The following is a 17,268-nucleotide window of genomic DNA, read 5'->3' on the forward strand; positions in this document are numbered from 1 at the left end:
GCCCAGAGCGAGCGAGCAGCTCACATCTGCTCCAAGCCATTACGGTGCCCTTGTGGAAAGGCCCCCGGTGACCCAGCTCAATCTCCTTGATCTGGCCCAGGTGCACGCAGGGCTGGTTATAAATCGGCTTCTCTAGAGACCGAGGGGCGGGGGGAAGGCGAGGAGGGTCCCGGCAGAGACGTGGGCTGCGGCGGGACGGAGCGGCGGCTGCACAGCACCTGCCCCTCGGGTTCCCCCCCCCTCCCACCATGCAGCAGCAATTCCCAAACTCCTCACGCTTTTTAGAGCTCCCTATTTGGCTTTTCTATGCCTATAAATGAAAACAGCAATGATGGGGTTTGTGCGTTCTGTGAACATAAAAGACAATGGAGAAATTAGCAATAAACCTGCGACGTTTTCTCCTATTTTTAAAGCTACAAGAGCTCCAAGCTGCTCACAGGTGATATGGTTTGAGTTATACGTTCAGGTGACCGCAGCACTGATGTGATCTCAACGCCAGAGAGCCGCTCTGCACCCAAATCAGCCATTTCGAGCCTTTTTTTGGGTACCCCCCCCCCCCCCCCCAGCTTTGTGGGATCTTTCCTGCTCAGGCCAGATTTTAATTCAGATTTTAATCCCCTCCGGAGGGGTTTGAACTAGCGGTGACAATCCCGGAGAGGCTGCACGGCTTCCCTTGGACTTCAGGGAGGAGGAGCAGGATCACAGAATCATTTAGGTTGGAAAAGACCTTGAAGATCATCTAGTCCAACCATCAGGATGGTGGGGTCTGGCAGGGCCTGCCCAGAACGGGGTGGCCAGAGGCCCCCGGTCGGCCTCGATTACAACCCAAGGGCAAGGCAAGCCCTCGGCAGCGCAAAAGGGTGGGTGACAAAACCTCAGCGAGGGAAAACTCGCACGAAATCACTCTGACTTTCTCAAAACAGGCTTCCACTCGCGGACGCATCAAAAATGTCTGAGTAAAGAAAGTAAAGAAAGCATTTGCCCCTCGGAGGGGAGAGCCAGCCGGCGCTGCCTGCCTGCCTGCCCGCAGCACGGGGCGAGCTTCCGACCAAGGGGCTGCGTGTCGGCTCCCATCGGTGCTTTCGGCAGCAAAACCGGCAGCGTGGGGACGCGAGGGGCCTCGGGGGCGGGGGCCGGTGCCCGGCTCCCCCTCGTATCGACGGGTACAGCTGCAGTTATCTCAGCTGCACCATCGCTCCCCACGCACCAGCTGCCAATTACGCGCACGGAGGATTGCTGCTCCGGGCCCCAGCGGGGATTTGGGGAGGTCTGTAAATTAGCCAAGCTTTTCCTCGGCACAGACCATCTGAACGCGGCTCCTCGATTCGCCTCGGGACAGAACAGCGCATCGAGAAAGGGCCGGGCCTCGGTGTTAGAAAGGGAAGAGCCCCAGCCCTGCGCCCGCCGGCGGAATCCCAAGGGTGGGAGGCAGAGATGAAGCCGTCCTCGCAGCGCCGGCCGCTGCCCGTGCCACACCTGAGCCAGGCCCAGAGGTCGAGGGCTGGTGGATCAGAGCCAGTGATGTATCGTGAAAGGCAAAGAAAGAAGGTGGTAACTGTTCATTAGGCAGCGGGACAGAAACAGCTGGACACAAGGTCCCCGAAGGGTTAAACTGATCTGAGAGCAGCAAAAAACCCCACAACCCTTTAATACTTTCTTTAGCATACTGTTTTACGAGGCAATTAAATGCCGGTGAAGAGTTTACAAGGGCCGGTTTCAAACATTTCATTTCGGGAGTTATTAGAAGATCTTTGAAGCGTTTGGTTTATACCGTATTTTTACGGGACTGCATAAACCCGACCCCGCTCCGCACCTGCCTCTCCTAAACCACGGCTCCTCCCTCGCCCTGCGCAGCCCCCCAGCCTTTCCAACACCGGGGACGAGGTCCAGCGGCCTTAGAAAAAAGGTTTGTGGCTTGGAAGCAGAAGACAAGGAGCTCCTCTCTCTTGCAGCCGATGAGTCCAGCCTGTCCCTGGACCCCCCCTCCCCGCACCCCAGCACGGGCTCTGCAGGCTGAATCCCCACCTAGGTGTGTGTTGACCGCGCCCCCCCCCCCCCCCCCCCCCCCGCAGAAAACCAGTCTCCCCCAGTTTGAGAGCAGAGCTGTTGGGAGGGAGCTCAGGACGCCCGGGCGCTTCTGCCAGGCAGAGATGACATTTGTTATCTCCTGAAGCCAGGAGAGACGCTCATTTATCACCGCCGCCGGACGAGGGTCCTCAGGAGAAACGTCCATCCCGCTTGAAAAACAGCCTTTCCAAAGAGCTTTAATTACCAGTATACACTCAGGAAAATGGTCGTTACTCTCCTTTCAGATAAAATTACTCAGCGTAAAAGCCGCGCTTGACTTCACAGCCAGCAATTTTTGAAATAAATGACTATTTTTTTTTTATCCAGTATTTTGCAATTTAAAGAAAATGCAGGCTTGCAAGCTGTCACACTCTCGCTGGGGCTGTGCTGCTGCTCGGCATTTTTCTTAAAACCAGGTTTTTACAATGAGGTAACTACAGGAGAGAGTCATCTCCCTCTGTTGGAAGGTAAACTCCAGTACTCAGCTGCAGGAAGAAGCCTGCACCGTACAAGTGTGCATGGAAAAAACCCTCAATTCCAGCTTTCTAAATGTCCTGCTTTGGGGGTTTGAACGCTGGAGACTCAGGCTAAAAAAGACGTGATTTTCAACTGCAGCATGTGACTGCGACCGTGTATGAGCACACTGCGTGCCCACAGAGTTTGTGTTTGAGCTTTTTTCTGTCCTACGATATTTTTATCTCCTGCCACGAGGTTCTTCAGAATTTATTTAGAAGCGGCGCTGCAGCACGCGGTGGATCCCTTCATCGTGCAGCACACAGATGTTCTGGTACTTCGGATAAGAGCATATAGAAAATAAACCTGGGTTTTAATCAAGGAAACCAATCAAGATCTGAAGGGTCCCGCTACATCCGTATTTGCTCAAAAAGAAATAAATGGGCAAAGATCTTCATTTAGGCATAGTATGGGCCTGGAGAAAAGTTTAGGGTCACAGACGCCGTTTTCCAGCCCTCTCCGTGCAACCTGCCCGTCCAGGCGGAGCCCCACGCCCCGCACACGCCAGGCCCTGCCCGTTACACACCCGAAGGGTTTAAAGGCTCCTCAGAACGTGGTGAGGGTGGTTTTAGCCTTTGGGAGCAACACCCAACCCTGTCACCAGGGCTGGTGCTGCACCCCCACGGTGACCTCAAACAGGGCAGAACCCACGTTAGTTATGGCTGTAAAAACGAGTGAGAGCGATACAGGGGGGCGGATGAAAATTACCCCAAAAATAAGAAGCGGCACACAGCAGCAAACCGCAGTCCTGAGCCGAGCGGCGCCGCGCCGAGAGACGACCGTGACACGATAAACGGGGGGTTGTGTAAAGCACCGACCCGGTGCCCCAGAGCAGCGAAGTCAAAAGACAAAGCGAAGGCGAACAGGCAGCAACTGTTCCCTCTCCCTTCTGATTTGAGGCTGCGGATATCAGCTGAAGTCAGCAGCTGGCAGATTCAGTACAAACAAAGGGACACGGTTCTCCAGACACCGCGTAATTAAGATGCAGACCTCCACTGCCGGATCCCAGGAGCCCCTGGACAAAATCACACAAAGGAAAACAAATCTGCCGAGGACCATTAAGTACCGGGGCATCACCTGTATCTCAGGAAGCTCCCAGCCCACGCCACCGGTGCCAGGAGATTGCTCCAGGAGAGCAGTGTTACTTGTCTGCCCTGCTCCTTTCCTGCTGCTCCTGGCGATCACAGAATCCCAGAATCATGGAGGTTGGAAAAGCCCTCAAAGCTCCTCCAGCCCAGCCATGAACCTCACCCTGACCGTTCCCAACTCCACCAGATCCCTCAGCGCTGGCTCAACCCGACTCTTCAACCCCTCCAGGGATGGGGACTCCCCCCCTGCCCTGGGCAGCCCATTCCAACGCCCAACAACCCCTTCTGCAAAGAAATCCTTCCTAAGAGCCAGTCTGACCCTGCCCTGGCGCAGCTTGAGGCCATTCCCTCTTGGCCTGCCGCTGGGTCCTTGGCTCAAGAGACTCAGCCCCCCTCTCTGCACCCTCCTTTCAGGGTGTTCCAGCTGAAACGGCGCTGGAAGATCAGGACCTTTGATTCGACACCTTGTGATTCTGAAGCCCTTTCTGCAAACCGACCTCCTGTCTGCAGTGAAATCCCTCCTCAGAGCTTTACTGCAGTGTCTTGCAAACCGTCACTCTTCTTGGCTCAAACTAATTTTTAAGCTGTTTTCCGATCAATACTCGAGCTGCCGGCTCCTGGGCTTTAGGGCCTGTGCAGCCACCCGCCGTACCCGGCGGAAGAGGAGCCCACCTATGCAGGTGAGCCTAAGAGGGCAGGGTTCAGATGCCTCGAGGTACAGTACCTCCCCAGGGAAGGTAAAGGCAAGGCTCAGAGGCAGAGCTCAGGGCAAGCCAGACTACCAAGGCCGAGCTGGTGATGTGCAGGGTGAGGCACCGCACAGACCTTCACTCCCTGTAACACCAGTTGTCCGGTGGAAGGAAGCAGCTGTGTCTTCGCTCGCACTAAATCAGCTTCTAGCCTAAAAAAAGCTATTTTGAGTCCTGGCTTGTGTGCTATCAATCTTTAATCTCCAGCAGGTATAACCTTTGTGGGGATTCACTTTGGGAAAGAGCGAAATAGCTGGAAATGGCTCTTGCTTTAAAGTCTGGAAATAGCTCAGGAACATGGAATATTAATGACTGCCCTCCCCAAGAGAGACCGTCCGCATTCTGCTGACTGAACGGGGATGCAAACCAAGCATCAGTGGGCATCAGTGCTGCTTTTGCTTTGTTTTTATACCCGTGGTGAGCTTGGAAGAGGAGGCAGGACTTTGTTTCCGCAGCCCAGCCGGCCGCAAGCAGCGCCGGACCACGGAAGAGGTGGACGGCGCCAGCAGCCACGCGGCGATAGCGCCCGCGGACGTCGCTGCTTTTCCAAACCCCAAGCTGACAGCACGGAGGGGTGGAGCAGTGCACAAGAAAGAAAAGTCGTTTTTAAAAGGCAAAGGTTTGGTTTTGAGACCAAGTCACTTCCAAGTAGCAAACCCGCCCCGGAGCAGCGAGAGACCCCGGCTTCATGTTTGAAGTCAGTGCCCCAGTGCCCGCTGCCGCGCGAGCTGGGCACAAAGACACCGGGTTTGGTTGCTTTTCAGCAGCACGAGGAGAGAGTTTAGAGGGCAGTCTGACCTTCCTCATAAAAGCGACTTCCCTGTCTTTTATAGCTATTTCTCTACCCCAGTTCTGCATTCGGTCAGTACCCAGAGCATCCGTTACTGCAGCAGACCAGAGCTGCTGATCTCTTCACTTTCTCAAAGTATTCGGTTTCTCCTAATGAGACAAATCCTGTTTTCTTTTTATGGAGAAGGACACAGATGACTCTGGTGTTCAGAAAATTCAGCTACTCTTTGCAGCCGAAAAGGTTCGTGTGTTTTGTAGATCTAAATACCGAGACACTCAACGGTCCACAGAAACTGCCCCTTCTCTGTTTCTCAGTTTCCACTTTTTCAACATGCCTAAAGGTAACAATTTCAAGAGCTTTATGACCTCTGCTCTATCACAGAAAGCAGCATTTACTTTTGTTAGAGTAATGAGGTAGGCGTTCTTGTATCATATTTACAAGACAAAAGACCTTCTTGTTTCCTCAAGGCTCAAGTCGCCGTCTTAATCACAACCTGAGTTAAAAAACTAGTACCACGCAGCAACAGGTTGGGTTATGAGGTTGTTAGCTTGAGAAAGAAAAATCTTTTTAGGCGTCTCCATAATTTTGTGGGGAGTTTAGATAATGATAAGGTCCTTTGATTACAGAGGCAAAACCCCCTTCCACCTTCCTCATCGATCATGGGAAGGAGTCAGAGGTAAGCGAGGCCAGGGAAGGAACAAACGCTCCCACTGAGTAAATCCGCAGCAGCCAGTGCCCCGAATGCCAACCCCCGCTGTCGTTGCCATCGCTGACACGGGACAAAACCAGAGGTCAGCAACCAGGGTGATCAAAACCACGGACAACCTCTGCGGGAGGAATGACGGCAGGAACGCAGGTTCTTCGAGCTTGGCCAGGAGATCAAAGGGGTATGTCAGAAGCCCTACAAAATCATGAATAGTACAGGGAAAAAGGATTTGTTCACTCTTTCAAAAGAACTAAAAGTCACCTGATGGTTTTAACAGAAGAGTATTTTCACCGCACAAGGCAATTTAATTGCAGAACTCGCAGCCCTCCAAAGTTTGCCTCCACAAACAGATAAACTAACGTCCCACAGAACACCAGGAACCGCAAGACACCGGCGCTCACGGTGCAAGGTGAGAATCCTCCTCCTCGCCCTGATGCTAATTTTCTTTCCCTACCCGTCTGTTGTTGTCAAAGAGCGTCAGCAGTTAAATATCCAACCATTAAACCTATGGTACCTGTAACTACTTTGTGTTTCGAATTCACTAATTCTGCAGAAATCAACAGAACGTTCAGGGAAATGGTTTCCAATCTGCCGGTCCAACGACCAACACGGGCACACGGAGGCACATAACCCGTGAGGTCTGGCTGGAGGAGTCTGAGAGAAAGCCACGAAGAGCCCTGCTGCGGAGCGACAGCTGCCCAGTGAGGATTGAATCTCGATTTTCAAGCAAAACATCTCGAAAGAACTGTGTGACACCCGCAGGGCGCTCAGGAGAGCCTCTGTCCTAGGGAGAGCTGGGGAGCAGAGCCGGTCTCACAGGCGGAGCAGAGCACCCTCCAGCGAAGAAGAGTTGCTCTGGGTCACAAAGCGCAACGGAGCCAACACCTCTGTTCTCCAGAGCTGAGGAAATCAGTGGATTTTTTCAAAAAGGGGACAGACAGACGCTCTTGAGTGTGAAAGGTTACCCCAAATAACGCTCGCTCGCTAAGCGCGGGGTCTCACAGAGGTGGACGGGCTGATTTGGTATTAACAGCTTTTAAAATCATTTTAACTGCGACAGAATATTCAGTTCATACAACCACGGGAAGAGCTCATTCTGTGTCAATAAAGACGAAACGTCTGCCCAAACCAGCTCAAAGGTGCAATTAAAAGTCACATTAAACAGCCAACAGCTCTTGGACTAAGCTGGCTACGGGCAGAGCAGCTCTTACACCACACGAAGCTTTTTTTAAAGAACCGATCCAAAAAAATCAGTCCACGATGGCCAAACCTGTGCGTACCAGGGAGATTCTCTTCAACCCTAGGCGCAGGGCTGTGACCAAAGCTTTTAAGGTCCCTGTGGTGACGCAGCGTAAGACAACCGTTCAACTTCAGCCACGGCGGCAGTAACACCCCCTAGCACACTAACAGCAAAATCAAACAGCAAACCCGATTTTATTTAACACTGCGCTATTCCTCCTCTTCCTAGTGAGCCAGCAGAATCCGTTTCATCCAAGATGTTGTTCTGAGGGATTTCAGGTGAGTACGGACAGAGGAAAGCAAATGCAGTTTTTAACCGTTCGCTGTTTTCTTCTGAAAAAGTAGAGGATTGAGAGAAAACCAGCCCTGTTTATGGCTCCTAAAGCAGTTACGTGGCTGGAGGATGTGAAGAGCGAAGTGACCGACTGGGGTTGTTTAGTGTGGAGAAGAGGAGGCTGAGGGGAGACCTCCTGGCCCTCTGCAACTGCCTGAAAGGAGGGTGCAGAGAGGGGGGATGAGTCTCTTGAGCCAAGGAACCAGCGGCAGGCCAAGAGGGAATGGCCTCAAGCTGCGCCAGGGCAGGGTCAGACTGGCTCTTAGGAAGGATTTCTTTGCAGAAGGGGTTGTTGGGCGTTGGAATGGGCTGCCCAGGGCAGGGGGGGAGTCCCCATCCCTGGAGGGGTTGAAGAGTCGGGTTGAGCCAGCGCTGAGGGATCTGGTGGAGTTGGGAACGGTCAGTGCTGAGTTAACGGTTGGACTGGAGGATCTTCAAGGTCCTCTCCAACCCAGATGATTCTGTGATTCTCCCAGCTCTGGCCAGCCTCAGGGTACAGTTTGGGGCACAGTCTCAAACCACCACCCTGACAAAAGCCACAAGAAGACTCCCAACAGCTCTTCCTCCAGAATACTCGGAAAAAGCCAGTTTGTGAAGGTGAGGCAAGCCGGGCAGGACAGTGTGAACCTGCTGCCACAAGCTGGTGCCTCCACAACCGATGAGGTGCCTGCACGTGGGGTCTGGCTACAGCGGTGAAGAGGGAAGAGCCCCAGTGGCAGCGTTTGTTCTTTCCCTGGCCTTGTTCTTACCTTTGACTCCTTCCCGTGATTGATGAGGAAGGTGGAAGGGGGTTTTGCCTCTGTAATCAAAGGACGCTATCATTATCTAAACTCCCCACAAAATTACGGAGACGCTTAAAAAGACTTTTCTCAAGCGAACAACAGGCTCTCAGAAAAGAGCCGCAGCGAAAAGGATAAAGTCCTGTTAGGACCATATACACAAACTTGCTAGAAAGCAGCTTAGACTCCAAACCAGGCTTCAGAGATGCCAGTTGGGTTGAGTTATTTTAACATCAGTATGTCAGACTATGGTGGTAATTAATTTCAGATTTAGATCACTGCACTGAAAAACGAGTACTCCACAGGTCTTTAACCTATGGTTTGGAATGACCAATAAAACCGACTTCAGATGATCTCAAGCAGTGACTAAGCTCATAAAAAGCAGCAGCGTAGATAAAACACACAGATCCCACATTATACTCAGCATTATAAGCCATCAAAGCAATTTTAAGATCAAGCTGATGTTTGACTCGGAGCCAGCCCAGGTCCCCCAGGACCAGCCTGACATGTGGAGGCCGCGGCAGGAGAGTGAACGTCTTGGCCCCCATCTCTGAACAGCTGGAGCCCGCGCAACCTTTGCACAGGAAGGCCGTAAAACAACACATTACAATTGTCCAATTTAGAGGTCATAAAAGCATGGACCACAGTCTCAGCGCAAGGCTGGAAGAGCCAGAGTTCAGCCAACAAGCCCCAAGCACAGCGAGCGCAAAACTGAACGTGAAAGCCGGCGCAGACCGCAGAAACCTGGCCCGTCCCCCAGCAGCCCCGCGGCCAGGACCAGACACACAGGTATCCTTTTCCCTCCTGGCTCTTGGGAAAAACGTTAATTATGCACATGCAGTCTTCTTTCCAGAAAATCAGGCTTCGTGGTAACCGAGTTCCAGAAGCCTCGTTTCCCTTCCACTGCCAAAGCTCCTTTTTGAAGTGGCAGATGCTGCAGCCGACGGTGGCGCAGCACACCTGCGCCGAGCCGAGCCTTAATTTCGCGACTGGCAAAACCAAAAAGAGCAGCAGATTGGGCGGCCTATGGCCACCACCTCCAGCTCCTCGCTCCGAGCAAGGCTGGGGACCGTTTGTGGGACCAGATGGTCCTTCACGCACGACCCGGGCACGGGGGCTCTGGTGGGGCTGAAGCCAGAGGTGATTGTTTCCTTCGATTACCGCAGCCCACGAGGAAACGGGACACCAGAATCCTTATTAACAGCACAGGGCTGTTAACAAGCAGAAGACCACTTGGAGCACGAGCGTTCTCCAACACCCGCTCCCGAGCTCCTGCAATCCCACCGCTGAGCGCGGGGAGCCTCTGCTGCGTCACCCCCCCCGCCCGAGACACGGCTACGCCTCAAGATTTACGGCAGCTCTACAAGAAACCAGCGCCTTGACAGTGATGTCTCACTTCCAAATCCGAAGCAGGAGGACATCGTTACTTAACGCTGCTCGCCGCGGTCTCACGTGTTTTGGAAAGGAAATTCAGCAACGAAGTAGAATCGTAATTTGTTATTTCCAGACGGGTACCAGTGAACTGAGAAGTAGAGCCCCCACAAAACTGCCTGATGCAGATTCTCGGCAACAGGGCTGTAATTAATCCTAATACCACTTCTTTCAGTAGGAAACAGCCAGTTAATAACAGGCAGAACACCACGGAGGAGGACGCAGGCTCTTGAGCAGGAACACACAGATGCTGTCCAGCTGCCCGGCCCCGTACAGCGCACAAAGAAAAAAGGCTCTTTCTATGCAGACAGACATCCATGGCTGCTCAGCTGCACGGGGACGAGGCCCCTGAGGACAAGATGCTCCTTCATCTAGCTCTGATTCCAGCAGGCAGAGCTGGTTCACGAGAGAATATAGATCACTACTGCCTCCAGAAGACTCTTTTGATAAAGAGTTCTGGCCACCCCAGCTGCAGACAGCAAAGGCGAGTCTCGTTTGTTTGCCAACGGCCGAGTATCCCGTCCTCTTTTTGCCCAGGAGAAGCAGAGGAAGCACCCAGCATGCTCAGAGGGGCAGAATGAAGGGTCTGCACGGGGACTAAACCACGCAGAGGTGCAGGGAGCTACATGGCCGGCCTGCTTTCCTTGCGTTTCAAAAGGTTTTGGGGCAGGACTGCTCCTTCACCAGCTGCCTCTGCCCTGGTACCACAGACTGATCTTCCTCACCGGCTTCCTCCCTGCTCGCCAGCAGCTCTGGGCACATGAGGAAGAGAAACAGGTTTGGCTGGAGAAGAAAATCACTTGTATCAGCACCAGTGTGGCCAGCAGGGACAGGGAAGGGATCTGACCCCTGTGCTCGGCACTGGTGAGGCCGCCCCTCGATGAGTGGGTTCAGTTTTGGGCCCCTCACTCCAAAAAGGCCCTTGAATGACTCGAGCGTGTCCAGAGAAGGGCAACGGAGCTGGTGCAGGGTCTGGAGCACAGGTGTGATGGGGAGCGGCTGAGGGAACTGGGGGGGTTTAGTGTGGAGAAGAGGAGGCTGAGGGGAGACCTCCTGGCCCTCTGCAACTGCCTGAAAGGAGGGTGCAGAGAGGGGGGATGAGTCTCTTGAGCCAAGGAACCAGCGTCAGGCCAAGAGGGAATGGCCTCAAGCTGCGGCAGGGCAGGGTCAGACTGGCTCTTAGGAAGGATTTCTTTGCAGAAGGGGTTGTTGGGCGTTGGAATGGGCTGCCCAGGGCAGGGGGGGAGTCCCCATCCCTGGAGGGGTTGAAGAGTCGGGTTGAGCCAGCGCTGAGGGATCTGGTGGAGTTGGGAACGGTCAGGGTGAGGTTCATGGTTGGACTGGAGGAGCTTCAAGGGCTTTTCCAACCCAGATGATTCTGGGATTCTGTGATATTTGTGGAAAAAGCCTTGGGTTTATTGTGTGGTACCTGCTCCAGATGGGATCTGCCCTTGCCATGGCGACCGCTGCCACAGGTCCCTGGCTGCAGCCCCCTGCCCCGCACGGTGCAGGTTCAGTGCCTCGGCCTCCCGCTTCCCCGCAGCACCTCAGGCACTGCTCCTCTCGCTCAGCCTGCGCATGATGCCGCCCTTCTGTGGCGACGTCCATCCCAGCAGCTTCGCTGCCCACACTTTCTGTTCACTGGCACTGCTCTTTCCTAGCAAAACACTGTTACAAAACCATACGTGAGACGTAAAAAGTTACTTCCTGGTGGACAAACAGCTCAGTAGGAGTGACCAGGGAGCCGCAGCGGCAAAGCAAGTCAAAGGGATGCTGGGCTGCATCACCAAGGGCATCACCAGCAGAGAGAACGAAGTGTTACCCCACTGCTCGGCGCCTGCCAGGCCACACCTGGAATCCTGTGTCCAGTTTTGGTCCCCACTATAATAAAAAAAAGCTGTGGCCAGGCTGGAGAGGGCCCAGAGAAGGGTCACGGAGGTGATCACGGGGCTGGGCAGCCACGTGAGGAAAGGCTGAGAGATTGGGTTTGTCCAGATTGGAGAAGAGAAGGCGCCGGGGAGACCTTATCTCCACGCTCCGGTATCTACAGGGTGACTACAAAGAAGGTGGAGAGTCCCTTTGTACAAGGAGTCCCACGGAAAGACGAGGGGTGACGGGTACAAGTTACTCCTGGGGAGATTCCAACTGGACCAAACTAAAAGTTTTTCACAATGAGAACAATCAGCTGCTGGAATAATCTCCCCGGGGAAGTGGTGGGTTCCCCAACACCAGACACTTCTAGGGTACAGCTGGACAGGGGGCTGGGCTTGTCTAGGCCGGGCTTTTGCCAGAAAGGTTGGGGCAGATGATCCCTGAGGTCCCTTCCCACCTGGGAGTCTGTGATTCTTACAGCTGCCCCACCTGGCACGGCGCTCGGGACGAAGCCAGTGGGTCTCTGAGGTACCTCAGATCACTACTGGGTGCTACGAAGAGGTAAAGGTCAAGTTTGCGTGTAAACTGGCTCATGGATAAAGAAGAAAAAGTTAAAACTTGGTTCAAATGTACAGAGTACAGTAACCTGCAGGGCAAGCTCAAAAAGCAGCACTGAAATTCCCGTTCCGGCTTAGGAGACCACGTCCCCTCCTGCTCCAAAACACCTCGCACTGCCTGGCCAGGCTGCAGAACCAGGACACGAGATATTACAGACTCATAAAGCATGGTGTAAAACACAGAAAATACCCGGCCAGCAATTTCACAGAAGATCATCTTACACGTTTTACGTCTTTGCTGTACAGACTGTGCCTCATTTTTTCCACGCCAGGACAGACATGCAGAACAGATATGCCGAGCAAAACAGTTGCGCGCCCCGAGTTATTGAGGAAAGGTGAAGAGAGAAACAGGGCTGCAAAGTTCTGCCTAATTCTAAGTCTAGGACTAAAAGCCATGCAGTTAGTCATCTCCCAGACGATTTTAAGCAGCTTTTAACCAGAGCACCTCACTCCCCGAAGGTGGGAGGGCTTCTGTTAATGAGGCTTTTCTGAGCACGGTGACTAAACTTGGATATCACCTAGTTGGCTTCGTTATGTCCTAGCTCAGCTTTTCTCTCACCTAACACTGATGGATTCAATCTTTTCAACAAATGTTCTAATGCAAACTCTTATCCCCTTAGGTCAGTGTCAAACGATAATATATATGTTGCTTTTGGAACCCTGAAACCATAAAGCAAGCTACACGGGTCAAAATTATTTGGTATGATTTACTGGGGGTTTGCATACGGTAAACTAATTCTGGTGAAGAGGAATTATGCTGCAAAAGGCCAAGTTCTTGTGTCTGTTTAGATTTATTTTTGTCAAGAGAAATTTTAACTTTTAAATTCTGTTAGCAACTGGGGCCTTGTAAAAGCGGCGGGGCCTTGTAAACAGAGTCTGGTCAGGAGGAAGTGCTCTCAGCGTCCCAGGGCAGAGCTTCACGCGCTGAGCCAAAGCGAACACAATCCCGGGAGGAGACGTGGAGAAAACCGATAAAAACAGGTGCAGACACCACGGCTAGCTCGCTGCTTTCAACAATCTGTTTAGAATTAAACTTACGGATACACTCGGGCTCCCGCCGGACTCGAGCAGGGCCGATGAATCACTGGGAAGTGACGGCCTCCCCGTCCCCCCTTCCTGCCCCGCGCTTTGCACCGGGGCGGCAGCGCTCGGGGAAGCTGCAGGCAGGGCAGCGCCGTCGCTGCCGGGAGAGGCAGCCGCCCCTCTCCCTCCTCCCTACAAAAGAGCTGGGCAGGACAAACAGTTCCAAATTAAGAGAGAATGTTGCCGTTGAGGGTGCTGGCTTGGTGGCTGCACCCTCCTTACACAGCTCCTTCCACAGAATCCCAGAATCCTTCAGGTTGGAAAAGCCCCTCGGGATCATCGAGTCCGACCCTCAGCCCGACTCTACAAAGTTCTCCCCTACCCCACATCCCCCCACAGCTCATCCAAACGGCCCTTAAACACACCCAGGGATGGGGACTCCACCCCCTCCCTGGGCAGCCTATTCCACTCTCTGACCACTCTTGCTGGGAAACATTTTTTCCTCATGCCCAGTCTGAACCTCCCCTGGTGCAGTTTAAAGCCGTTCCCTCTTGTTCTGTCACTAATTCCCTGGGAGAAGAGACCAGCACCAACCTCTCTACAATGTCCTTTCAGGGAGCTGTAGAGTGATGAGGTCTCCCCTCAGCCTTCTCCTCCTCACACTGAACAGTCCCAGCTCCTTCCATCGCTCCTCACAGGATTTATTATCCAGGCCCTTCCCCAGCTCGTTGCCCTCCTCTGCACTCGCCCCAGCACCTCGAGATCTCTCTGGTATTGAGGTGCCCAAAACTGGACCCAATACTTCCGTTACACTATTAACGGTAGTTAATTACTGCGAGGGCACAGAAATCCATCGGCTATTCTATACCTGCAGCAGACACACACAGGTCAAAAGAAATCCAAGCGTCGTCTTCTTGAGTTGTTTACAGCCCTCAAGGACAAGCGTGCTACCACGCCTAAGGTGAGGCTAAAACACTCTCCTCGCAGAGCCCCAGGCGGGTCACAGGAGATGAGGAACCACAGCGAGACTCTGCGAGGTCTGGAGCTGGGGTAGAATATTATATTCCGTTAAACATTACCGAGTACCTGCCAGCGAGCGCGGCACCGCGAGAGCCAGCTTTAATTGCAATTGTCAGCTTAAAATCTGAACAGTTCCAAGTTAAAAAGCCCAGAAGAAAACATTTGGCTCAGATGAGTCACAGCTTCAGAAGCTAAGCAAGCAGAATGGGAGCCAAGAGAAACTGCAGAAATTCTAGGTCAGTAACCTGCTCGAAATTGAGGGTAATTAATAACCATTCTTTCCTTGAAGATGCCTCTGGAAGGCAACGGCCTCCCAGCTGAAGGGACGGAGCTCAGGCGGACGCCGTTCCCCGCCGCTGCAGCTGGGGTTCCTGTCCCCTTCTCCCGTGCTGCTTTCTGACGACTTCCCAATTTTAAAATACTAAAAGATAAAAGCGATCAGGAATAGAAAAGGTACCAACGGTAACGTTTTTAACACAAACCTTCTCATGTGAGAAAAAGCATACTGGCAGTCGGTAAATTAAGCATTTAAATTACTTTTTAATATCAAGACGAGTTTCTGCAGTGAACCTGTTAATAACTGTTCTAGCAAAGCCTCAGCACCGGTAACAAACTGCTGAGGGTGCTGCAGAGTAAAAAGCAAAACTTTCCAAAGCACTTCCCAAACCTCAGCACAGAGAAGACAGAGAAGACGTTCAGGATGGCTTAAACTGGGCAGTAATTACGTTGACCCTGGAGGGAAAGAGAGCAAGAGTTGCACAACCCCGGGCAGCCCAAGCCTTGGTGCCCCAGCTCTGAGAACACTCGCAGCGTTGGCTTTTGGAACATTGAAGCGTTCGAGCCGCGGGCTCTTTCCGCCGCCGCGACCCTCGAGGTGTCCGTGCGACGTCAGGCTGCCGGAGCGTCCGGCTGCTCGGCGACACTTGCAACGAATCACTTCTACGCTGGACTTGCATGGGATATCAGGACTTAGAGAACAGGAAAAAGAAAGGGCTTAGAATAAGCCGTATGCAGTACAACACCAAAATTCAAGGCCTCGCTGGGACTTATTTAATCTACACAGAACTGCCTGAAGGGGTTGTCTTTATACGCTCCAATAAATTTCACTTCGTGATAAACAAGGAAAAAAAAAAAATCAGCAAAAGAAGCCATTTTCTGATGGTTAACTATCTGAGAAAGCAGCCGAGAGCACCAGAGGAGCACAACCAAGCACGGTGACGCGCTTTCAACCTCGACTCCAGACCCCTTCGGCCAGCGGGAGCGGAGGGAGCTCGGCCGCAGCACCGCTGCCAGCACCAAAGGAGACTCCTGTTTCTTTAGCAAAAGGCAAGGGAGCCCCAGGCTTTATGTTCCCCAGAACGAGCAGATTTGCTCTTTTTGCCCATCTTTCTTCCACGAGGTAACTAAAAGGATAAAGAAATCGTGATGCAATGCAACCCTGAACTCCAGAAGACAGAAAGGCAGGAGGGCAGGAAGAGCATTCAAATCTTCCCTAAAGCTCACGGCCATTTCAGACACTTGTTTTACTCGCAGCTTGCTTGTCTTTTTTTTTTTTAAAAAAAAAAAAAAAAATCTCCAGAGGCCCATAAAATACATGGAAGACAAGGGACTTCTGTTTTCCAGAAGAAGCAAAAAAACCCACCCTAAAACTAACAAAAAAACCCCCAAGATATGTCAAACGAGGAGCACAGGAGTGGGGATTAACCCAACGTAAGCAGGTGAGATCCCCCTGCGCTCCAGGGCAGCGATGTCCTCGCTCACAAAACCTCAGCCCCGCGGGAGCACTACCCAGTTCTGCTGAAGGAGCTGCTGACAAGGAAGAATAAATATTTTCATATCCCAAGTTCAGTTTATCTACTTTCCATCACTTGCTGCCAGCGCTAGAGACTGACAGCAAATTATCCAGCCACGCGTTACCACCTGAGAGCGGAGATGGGTTTGATTGGATTCCTTAGTCCTCCGGGCAGACTTTTTCGAGCTAAGCTGTATCAATATGTGAAGATTTGAGAAGGTCTCTTCACAGCTGTGCAATAAAAAGACATTTACTACGAGCATTATATTGGATGTGCCAAAGATGATATCCAACTCAAACCAGTAAAACCCCCCAGAACAGCCTTCCCTCTACTAGTTTCAACCCAGATGCGTTTGCAATATGCTCCAAAGATCTTTCTCCCACAGAAGACAAGCCGTGACCGTAAACTTTTTTTGTGCCAGCAAAGCAGCTTAATATAAATTACATCTGGTGCATTTAGCTAAAGCGGAGCCCCTTCCGCTGATCAAAATACACCTTTAGACAGGGAAAAACGTAATTAAGAACGGAGTGTTTCAGGCACTAAGAAATAGCTTCATGCTTCTGGCACCCTCACCCCTTTGGGGATGTCACTGTCCCAGGCTGTACCCGTGCAGACCCCCCCAGCCTCCGCGCTCGGCCTCGCTCGGACATCAGAGCCCTTTGCCGGAGGACTGTGATGGAGCAGAGGAGGAGGAGCTGGACTACAGACCCTCTTTCATAACGTATAATGGGAACAAGTCCCTGTTTCCACCGGTGTCTCCGCACTGAATCCAGCAGAATTTCACCAGAGCGACTCCCACGCCGCGGCTAAAGCGTGGGTCTCCTCTAGAGCGGAGCACGTCCAGTCAGATCCAAGCTCAGAGTCACATTCCCAGTCAGCCCATGCTAGTGCCTGCTAACACACTCCAGTCACGGGGAGAAGGCTTGGAACTGGATTCCTCAGACATCTGTAAGATGGGGACAGGCCTGTTGGTGAGGGCAGGGGTAGCAGAGCACTCGCCAGACACCAGCCACTGAAATCTTTCCAGACCAGACTTTGTGGCATCAGATTTTCAAGCCAAAAAAAACCCCAGAGCACCGAGATCATCACCAAGCCACGGCACTTACACGCGTTCACTCCCGCGTCAAGTCCAACGGCGAATCTTGAATTCGCCTTTTAGCGGTGAAGAAATCAACCACAGCCTTCCACGTATTACCCCAATACTTCTTTCCACTTAAGAGCACAGACTATTTTATCTATTTCCACCT

General features: G+C 52.5%; 1 protein-coding gene across 4 annotated transcripts in view; it reads right to left on the reverse strand.

The window, feature by feature from the left end:
* The window catches only part of HSF1 (heat shock transcription factor 1), a 71,903-nt gene that overhangs the window by 25,306 nt on the left and 29,329 nt on the right, over positions 1 to 17,268 (reverse strand). The window lies entirely within an intron of this gene.

This window comes from Strix uralensis, chromosome 1 (genome assembly GCF_047716275.1).
Source record: "Strix uralensis isolate ZFMK-TIS-50842 chromosome 1, bStrUra1, whole genome shotgun sequence".
NCBI classification, from domain to species: domain Eukaryota; kingdom Metazoa; phylum Chordata; class Aves; order Strigiformes; family Strigidae; genus Strix; species Strix uralensis.